Raw genomic sequence first — 9,433 nt, 5'->3', positions numbered from 1 at the left:
CTTTTTGCAAAGTTCTCCAAGTGTGAGTTCTGGTTACGCGAGGTGCAGTTCCTTGGGCATCTTGCCAACCAGAAGGGTATTCTGGTCGATCCGGCCAAGATAAAGGGCGTGATGCAGCGGGAGATTCCGAGGTCTCCAACTGAGAATCGGAGTTTCCTAGGTCTGGCAAGATATTACAGGAGATTTATTCAGGACTTTTCCAAGATTGCAGTTCCTTTGACCCGACTGACCAAGAAGTCGGTGGTTTTCTGCTGGGGGCCTGAGCAGCAGGTGGCCTTCGAGACCCTCAAACATCGGTTATGCAAGGCACCAATTCTAACCTTGCCAAAGGGAGTTAAAGACTTCGTAGTTTACTGTGATGCTTCGATCACAGACATGGGAGCAGTTTTGATGTTGAGAGGTCATGTGATAGCTTATGCTTCGAGGCAGCTGAAGCCTCATGAGGCTAACTATCCAACGCACAATTTTGAGCTGGGGGATGTGGTGTTCGCCCTCAACATTTGGTGGCATTACCTCTACGGGTTCCGTTGTACCATTTACACGGACCATAAGAGTTTGAGGTACCTCATGGATCAGTCGAATCTGGACATGAGGCAGCATTGGTGGTTAGATATGGTGAAGGATTACAATTGTGAGATCCTTAACATCATGGACGACGCCCTGAGCCGCAAGACAGTAGCGGCCCCCAATCCAAGACATCTGTCTAAGGATGACAGTGATCACCCATTACTAGAGCAGATCCAAGAGGCGCAAGTTGAGGGCCTGAAGGAGGAGCATCGTAAGTGCGAGCAGATCATAGGCCAGGTGGCCTCCTTTGATTACGACAATCGTGGGTTGTTGACCTACATGGGACGGTATGGGTATCGTACTAGGGTGGAGTACGACAGATATTGATGGATGAGGGCCACAAGTCCAGGTTCTCCATCCATCCCGGGGCGACGAAGATGTACATAGATCTTCAACCTGATTACTGGTGGCCCTACATGAAGCGGGATTTAGCCTGGTATGTGGAGAGAAGCCTGACCTACAGGATGGTCAAGGCAGAGTACCAGAGGCCTCACAGAAAGATGCAGCCGTTAGACATCCCCGTGTGGAAGTCGGAGGACATTACGATGGATTTTATCACTAAGCTTCCCAGGACCGCACGTGGTGTCGATTCGATATGGGTCATCGTGGATCGGTTAACCAAGAGCGCTTAGTTTATTCCGATCCAGGAGAGCATATCGGCCGAGATGCTGGCCGAGATTTACATGTGGGAGGTGGTGGCACGACATGGAGTGCATGTCTCAGTGGTGTCAGAGCGAGATGTCTGTTTTACTTCCAGAGTTTGGAAAAGGTTCCACGATGAGATGGGTACTCGTCTCCACTTCAGCACCGGTTTCCACCCCCTGAATTGTTGGATTAGTGTCTAAGTCCATAACTATTTTGGTATGTACTTGACCCGATTATGAGCATGGTCCTTTTGGGTTGCCTTCACCATAGCAATATGTAGGATGAATTAAGGAGAGAAAGGTTTAATATGATTTATTAATATATTATGAGAATAATATATTAAAAGAGAAATCATATTGTTTAATTAATATTAGTCAAGAATTAATTAAGAATTAATTTTGTGGCTAAAAGAGATTAATTAAACTTAGGGGACTGGAGTTGTAATTATAAGATAATTATAATTGGGCTATGGATCACCTAATAATATATAGGTTGGACGAATTCTATGGGAAGCCCATTAGAAATCGTCCAAGGGATATGTTAAAGGAGTCCATGGGCTGCTTAGGGCTTAAGCAGCCAGATTAGGGTTTCCTAGTTGTAAACCCTAATAGCCTACATGTATATAAAGGACCCTTAAGCCCCAAAAACGTAGACAAGTCTTCCTCTAGGGTTTCTAGACGTTTTGGGCAGCCTCCTCTCTTCTCCTCTTCATCCAAGTTGCTTAGTGGTGTTTGTGACTCCATTAGAGGTGCAGAACTTGAGGCACTAAGCTTTCTAAAGCCAATCAAAGCAAGGAATTGATTGTTATTGCAATATAACAATCATAGGTAATTACTAAACCCTTATTTCAATTCTTTTATGATAGATCTAGGGTTTATAGCTTTGGATATTCAATTGCATGTTCATTAGACAAACTAGATCCAAAAGCTATTAGGGTTTGCATGTACACCATAGGATTGATGTATTGCTCAAATCCCATCAGTGGTATCAGAGCCTAGGGCAGTTTGCTAGTGAATTTGATACTTAATTGATCGAAATTTGACTGAAAATCGAAATTTTTTGGCTTCTGCATGCCTGACTCGCCGAGTCACTTGGTGAACTCGCCGAGTCGTCTGTACTCGACGAGTCCAGGTCCAGACTCGACGAGTCAGCGGGTCTGGCAGGCTGTTTTCGTGATTTTCTTACTGTTTTGGCTTGGGATACTTATCATAAACATTTTTTATTCATAAAATCCGATTTTTATTGATTTTGGATTAATATCCTTACCAAAATAGAAGATAATTGTCAAAATTTAGATAATCTTTTGTTTTATTAGATAAATATTGATTATTTGTAATTTAGATTTGAATTATCTTGTGAAAAAGTTTCAAATTGCACCCTTTAGGTTTTATAGTTTAAATTTGAACTTAAAAGTTTTGTTTATGAAATTTAAATAAGTTAAATCCTAATGTTTTGAAAAGTTTCAAAACTTGCCCTCAAGTTTTGGAATTTAAATTTTTGATTAAAAGTTTAATTTTGAAATATTTAAATTCTAAACCCTAATGTTTTGAAAAGTTTCAAAACTTCCCCTCAAGTTTTGGAATTTAAAAGTTTAATTTTGAAATGTTAAATTCTAAAACCCTAGTAATTTGAAAAGTTCAAATCACACCCGTATGGTTTTATTAATTAATTAAAGTGAATAATTAAAAGAGATTTAATAAACCCATAAAGTTTTGGTTTACATTTAATTAAATTAAAAGTATAATTTACTAAATTAAACCACCTAGTATTTTAAAAGTGTAAAATACACCCTATACTATATATATGTAACATTAAAGGTCTAATATTATATATATAGATATATATATATATATATACATATATATATATATAGATATATATATATATATATATATATATATATATATATATATATGAGTAAAAGTCAGTCTTACCGTTAGTAGGCCTCATTCACGAAGCTGGTCTATAAGGGGTGTTTAAGGAAATTGCCTATAAAATGGCGATTAAATGGGTATCCACTCTTACCCACCGCACTCTTGACTAGTGGAGGGTCGTTAGCCGAACGGGTAGGATAGGACAGAAACCTTCCATTATAAGTATAATGAAGTATAAAGTAACTAAATGTTTATACAAATTCCCAAATCTTAGTTACTTTAGGCAAAATGTGAATTTGTATGCTAATCCATGGAATTACACTTCGTACCCTTGTCAAACGTTAGTGGAGCGTGTGTGGTTAACCGGCACACTCATTTGGGGATGACATTGGTAGCGAAGGGTGACTCGACGTTTGTCATAGATCAATGGAGCGTGTGTGGCTAACCGGCACATTGATTAGGTGATAGTAGCATTGGGTGCACCACGTGATTCGTATGGTTATTCACACCTTGTTTGTGATCCTCGGCATCCCAGTCACAAATTGTAGGGCATAATCGAGATTAAACATGCCATTGAAAAGTTCAATGAATCTCAAAAGATCTAGGAGTTTCAATTCATTTAAAACTTAAACTTCCTTTTCGTTTTTCATGGTGGAAATTGGTAAATCGTCATTTACCTACCTTCAAATATTCTGCGACCATATTACGGCATCCCTCTTCTAGGTTGTAGAGTATTGTGTTGGATCCTAGCTTGATGTTTCATTTGGGTGTTACATCAATAATTCTAATCAACTTAACTTGAATCTTCTCCCGTTTTGTAGATGTTTAGTTCTGACAATCATGGTCTTCCCAAATCCCATGGAACAAGCTTTCCAAATGAAGATGATGTTCCACGATATGATCGAGGAACAAGAGATCATGCTTCACTTCCTCCACCTCCTCCAATTGTTCTCCCTACCCCACAAGTTCAAACTCTTGAAAAGTTCAAGCTCACTCAAGCCTTTTTGGCAAGTAAACACGAAGATGGGAAACCTGTGTGTGCACACGTCTTAGAGATGAAGTCACACATTGATAGGTTAAGCATGTTGGGTGTCGAGATTTCAAGTGAGTTGGTTGTTGACTGGGTTCTTCAGTCACTTCCTGAATCATATAGTGAGTTCGTTAGAGAGTACTATATGATGGATCACGACGTGACCCTCATTGATCTCACTTATTTGCTTATAGCTGCTGAATCAGCAATGATTTGGCGTACTGGTGAAGCAAATTTGTCTGGTGAATCAAACTCCCAAACTTCAATGGACACTGGCAACATTGGAAGTCCAGAAAGAGCTAAGTCTGTGATTGTCTGATGTACTGTTCCAAAGGAGTCCATTTGCTTTTATTGCCAAGAGAAGGGGCATTGGAGACGAAGTTGCCCTATTTACCTGAGAGATCTAAGAGATGGGAGAGTCAAGACGTATGGCTCTATTTCAGGTAAAATCCATTATCTAACTCTTTTAAGTTCCTATTCTAGATTCTTAATACATGATGTGATAAGATTGCATTTTGATGTTTTGTAGGATCGAAGAAAAGAGAGGAAGCTTAAGGGAAGAAGTGAGCTGAATCTAATCGTGAAGAAATGGATTTCGGTCGCATTGCTTAAAGATTGGATTCTTGAGCTACTACTTGGAGTTAAAATAGATTGCTAAGAAATATGTAATAACATAGTTTTTCAGTTGAATTGCATTGTAAGGACAAATTTTTCCGCAATAAAATAAAATTTGATTTTATCTTATTTATTTATCCTTACAATGGCGTGTATGAAAAATTGATGTTTGAAGGCTTCTATTATTAGCAATAATGGATTTGATTCTTAATTATGTTATTTGTGGAAATGTCGAGAATTTACCAAATAGGGAGAGTTTCTCATCGCCCAAGTTTCAATTGGACAGAAACTTGGAATCATACAACTTGGTTGCGTGATGAATGAGAAATTTCATATTTGGAAATTAGACTAATTCTTTGACAAAGTGTCAAGTGAAGGACTAGAAAATCAAGTACACTAGGTTGTGCGTTGATTTAGTCCACCACAAGAGTGATAAAAAATATTCATCATGATTTACTAAAGTTTAGTTAATATGATTATACTTATAAGAATAAGTGTAATTCTGAGTTAATTGAAAGAGTTTCAATGAATAGCAGAACGAATAAAGAAGAATCAAGTAGGCAGAAAGATAAAAGTTTCTCTATTCTAAGAAGAAGGGAGAGTACCTTTTATTGTGTTTATGATAAATTCTTAATGATTAAGAACCATATCTCAATTGACTCTCTAAGTGAGTCTTAGTACATTGGTATGTCTAAGAAGAGGAATCAGGAATTGTGGAATTTGTTAGATCAAGAAGTCAATCATACTTCGTTCCAATATCGAATCTTAGAGTTATACTCCAAGATTGCGAATTGAGTGACAAGTCTTAAGAAGGTTTATAACACTCATCAAATGTGGAATTTGGAAAAAAGTTTTCTTATTCTTGCACATTTGAAATTGGTAGGTTGTGATGTCTTGGATAAGACAAAGACCAACTAGGACCAATTTGTGAAGTGTTTTGTCTTGATAAAAGCTACACTAACTCTTGAATATTTGTTTGTCAAGAAATGTTTCCTGATAAGAGAACCTTATATGTCAAGGAGTCAGTGGGAGTTTTAATGTTTTTGAAAAAGTTTTGAGAACAAATCAAGAATAAACCTTATCGATCATCACTAGCACACGACTTGAGGTTTACAACCTATCGTGTTGACATTATTTTGTTTCTATGCCATTCCAATTGAGTTAATTATGCATGTGAGTTCTATGAGTTCTCATTTGAATGCATAAAGACAAAGCACCTTGATCGATGGAAAGTACATTGATATGTAAGGATAAGTTGCTAAACCGCTTGGAAGACATGGTGGGCACTCGTGTCACCATAAGGCAAGAAATCAAAATTAAGAAAGTTCAGTCCATATGAGTTTGGATTTGTCGCAAACTTTGGTTTTGGCAAATTCACATGGATAGGAACCCATACACCATAAAATCTAAGTGTCATAAGATTCCCTCCTTCATGAAAATGATTGTGAGGAAATGCTTTCACTAAGAGAGTTTTTAAGAAGATATCAATTGTGAAAATTGTATTCTCAAATTCGATTATGGTTACGGCATCCCTTTCCATAGTTCGAATTGTGAGATTTGGCAATTAGTTTGAACATTTGGAACTTAGTAACATAAGTTCTGAATTGTTTAGACACACATATGAACTATCTAAGGCAAAGGTGTATAAGTTTGAGAAGCTTAGATAAAGGATTATCGAAGCATCTGGTATTAGAAATATGAATTTTGTGGAATTCAATTAGCATTGTTTTTCTAGAAGTTCAGCTGTTTTTTGAATACATGTCAAAGCTAGTGGGAGCATAAGTGTTATGCTTATATAATAATAATCATCATGATAGCGGGAGCATAAGTGTTATGCTTGTATAATTATTATGGCAAGTATTGCAAGTTAGCAATATTAATTATAGGAAAACAAAGATTTAATTTGCAAAGTTGCATGGTTTGAAAAGTTGTTTTGCTATAATTAAGGGAGAGAATATTATACTTCGTTTCAAATCTAAAGCTTAGATTGAGAAATTTAATAAATTTAGTCAAAGGATACTTAGTGTGTTCTCAAATTTCGATTATGATTACGGCATCCCTCTTCATAGTTCGAATTGTGAGAATGTGACACATAAAATATTATGGCAAAAGATTGGTAAAGTATCATATCTTTATGTAAGACATTATGCATCGTGTCCCATACGCTTCGGGTATAGGATCGATTGCAAATGCTATAATATTTGACCATTCTAAAATTTTCCAAATGTCTAGCACATTAAGAGGGAAAAAGGACTAGAATCGGTTTTGACTAAAATAATTAAACAACTATCACAGGACGATCCAAAGGTCGTTGAGGATTGGTCGCTTGTGAGTAGTTGGAAGTATGGTATTGGATGGACCATATCGACATTATTATGAATAGATAAGATTCTATTAAGAGTGAGTTCTCATATGGCAAATATGGAAATGTTTCCATATTGGGAGTTAGAAATTGAGAGTTTTTGTCTAGATTAGAAACTTCTATGCAAGAAGGATGTTCAAAGGAATGTACTTTGAATGTGAGACTTCACGTTTATGGAATTGTCTTGTAACATTTTCTAAGAGAGTACTTTGTAATTTCATTAGCCAAGTCTTGGTGACTTTTGTGCTATGACTTTACGAAAGGATCGTTGCATAAAATGTTAGAATCTAGCATATTCTAATAGTAGCAAAGAACCTTGTGTTCTTACACAAATGATAAGGATTGGGAATTGTGAAATGAGCATCATTGGAAAAGTTTTTCAATTGATCTATTTCACAAACCATGGACCATAGGAAACAAAGTGTGCATGCTTGGAGCATGGGACAATTGTTGTTATTCAAGTAATGAGTTGATTATCCGAAACATTAAATGATAAATAATGAGTAATCAATATGGTGGATAAATAGAAGTGTTTTATTTACTCTCACAAGTTTGGGGCCATATAGGATTAAGTATTATTGTTATGTTTCAGTTTACATGTTTTGACTTCCAGAATAACTAGGTTATTCAAACATCCACAGTCGGTCATACGTTGGGAGTAGGTATGAAGAAAGACTGTCATGAATCTGTCTGTAGATTGTCTGAAGTGTTTAGACATGGCACAAGTTTGCTGCAGAGTTCATGAGTGCTTTGATAAGATTAGAGTATTGGATTAAACCCACGCTCACTTGGATCACTTCATGGATTTATCACGAGTGATTAGTGAGACGATAATATTGTATATTCTTGAAACCGAGACGTGTGAGTTGTTATTTGTTGGTCGGTTGCACATTGATAATAAGTAAACGCACCAGTAACTTGGTGTTATAAAACTTATTGTTGTGTGTGATTCGATTAGTGAATGCAAGCAAGCATATGAGTCAAAGTTTATCCATTCCTTTTACCCAATTTGGGATAAAAGCGATGTATGTGGGCCTCTCGATGATTTAGTGATGACACCTAAGCACTTGGCCAAGCCGGGACTAAGTTGATGTGTTCAATTATAGTCTGTTGTCAGTCGTCGTAAATCGGAAGTCGGGAAACAGTATAGAGAGAATGATTGAAATTCATGTCTTATGTCTATACGATATTTTGAGAATGGAGGAATATATGATCCCTTATCTAAAGGACACGCGTATCTGATAAGATCAGAGTTGACAACGGCTTTTGAAAGCTACGATTGCTGATCAGGTTCTGAAGTCATACGAAAAATAGTTATTAGACTTATCCAAGTGGGAGACTGTTGGATTAGTGTCTAAGTCCATAACTATTTTGGTATGTACTTGACCCGATTATGAGCACGACCCTTTTGGGTTGCCTTCACCATAGCAATATGTAGGATGAATTAAGGAGAGAAAGGTTTAATATGATTTATTAATATATTATGAGAATAATATATTAAAAGAGAAATCATATTGTTTAATTAATATTAGTCAAGAATTAATTAAGAATTAATTTTATGGCTAAAAGAGATTAATTAAACTTAGGGGACTGGAGTTGTAATTATAAGATAATTATAATTGGGCTATGGATCACCTAATAATATATAGGTTGGACGAATTCTATGGGAAGCCCATTAGAAATCGTCCAAGGGATATGTTAAAGGATTCCATGGGCTGCTTAGGGCTTAAGCAGCCAGATTAGGGTTTCCTAGTTGTAAACCCTAATAGCCTACATGTATATAAAGGACCCTTAAGCCCCAAAAACGTGGACAAGTCTTCCTCTAGGGTTTCTAGACGTTTTGGGCAGCCTCCTCTCTTCTCCTCTTCATCCAAGTTGCTTAGTAGTGTTTGTGACTCCATTAGAGGTGCAACACTTGAGGCACTAAACTTTCTAAAGCCAATCAAATCAAGGAATTGATTGTTATTGCAATATAACAATCAAAGGTAATTACTAAACCCTTATTTCAGTTCTTTTATGATAGATCTAGGGTTTATAGCTTTGGATATTCAATTGCATGTTCATTAGACAAACTAGATCCAAAAGCTATTAGGGTTTGCATGTACACCATAGGATTGATGTATTTACTTCCAGAGTTTGGAAGCGGTTCCATAATGAGATGGGTACTCGTCTCCACTTCAACACCGGTTTCCACCCCCTGAATGACGAACAGAGCGAGAGGACAATTCAGACTCTTGAGGACATGTTTCGTGCATGTGTTTTGGATTTCGGTGGCACTTGGGATACATATCTTCCGTTAGCGAAATTTTCGTATAAAAACAGTTACCACACCAGCATATA

The sequence above is a fragment of the Lactuca virosa genome, chromosome 9, assembly GCF_052849685.1.
Source record: "Lactuca virosa cultivar CGN04683 chromosome 9, Lactuca_virosa_CGN04683_v6, whole genome shotgun sequence".
NCBI lineage: Eukaryota > Viridiplantae > Streptophyta > Magnoliopsida > Asterales > Asteraceae > Lactuca > Lactuca virosa.
Note: the sequence above shows the minus strand (reverse complement) of the source record.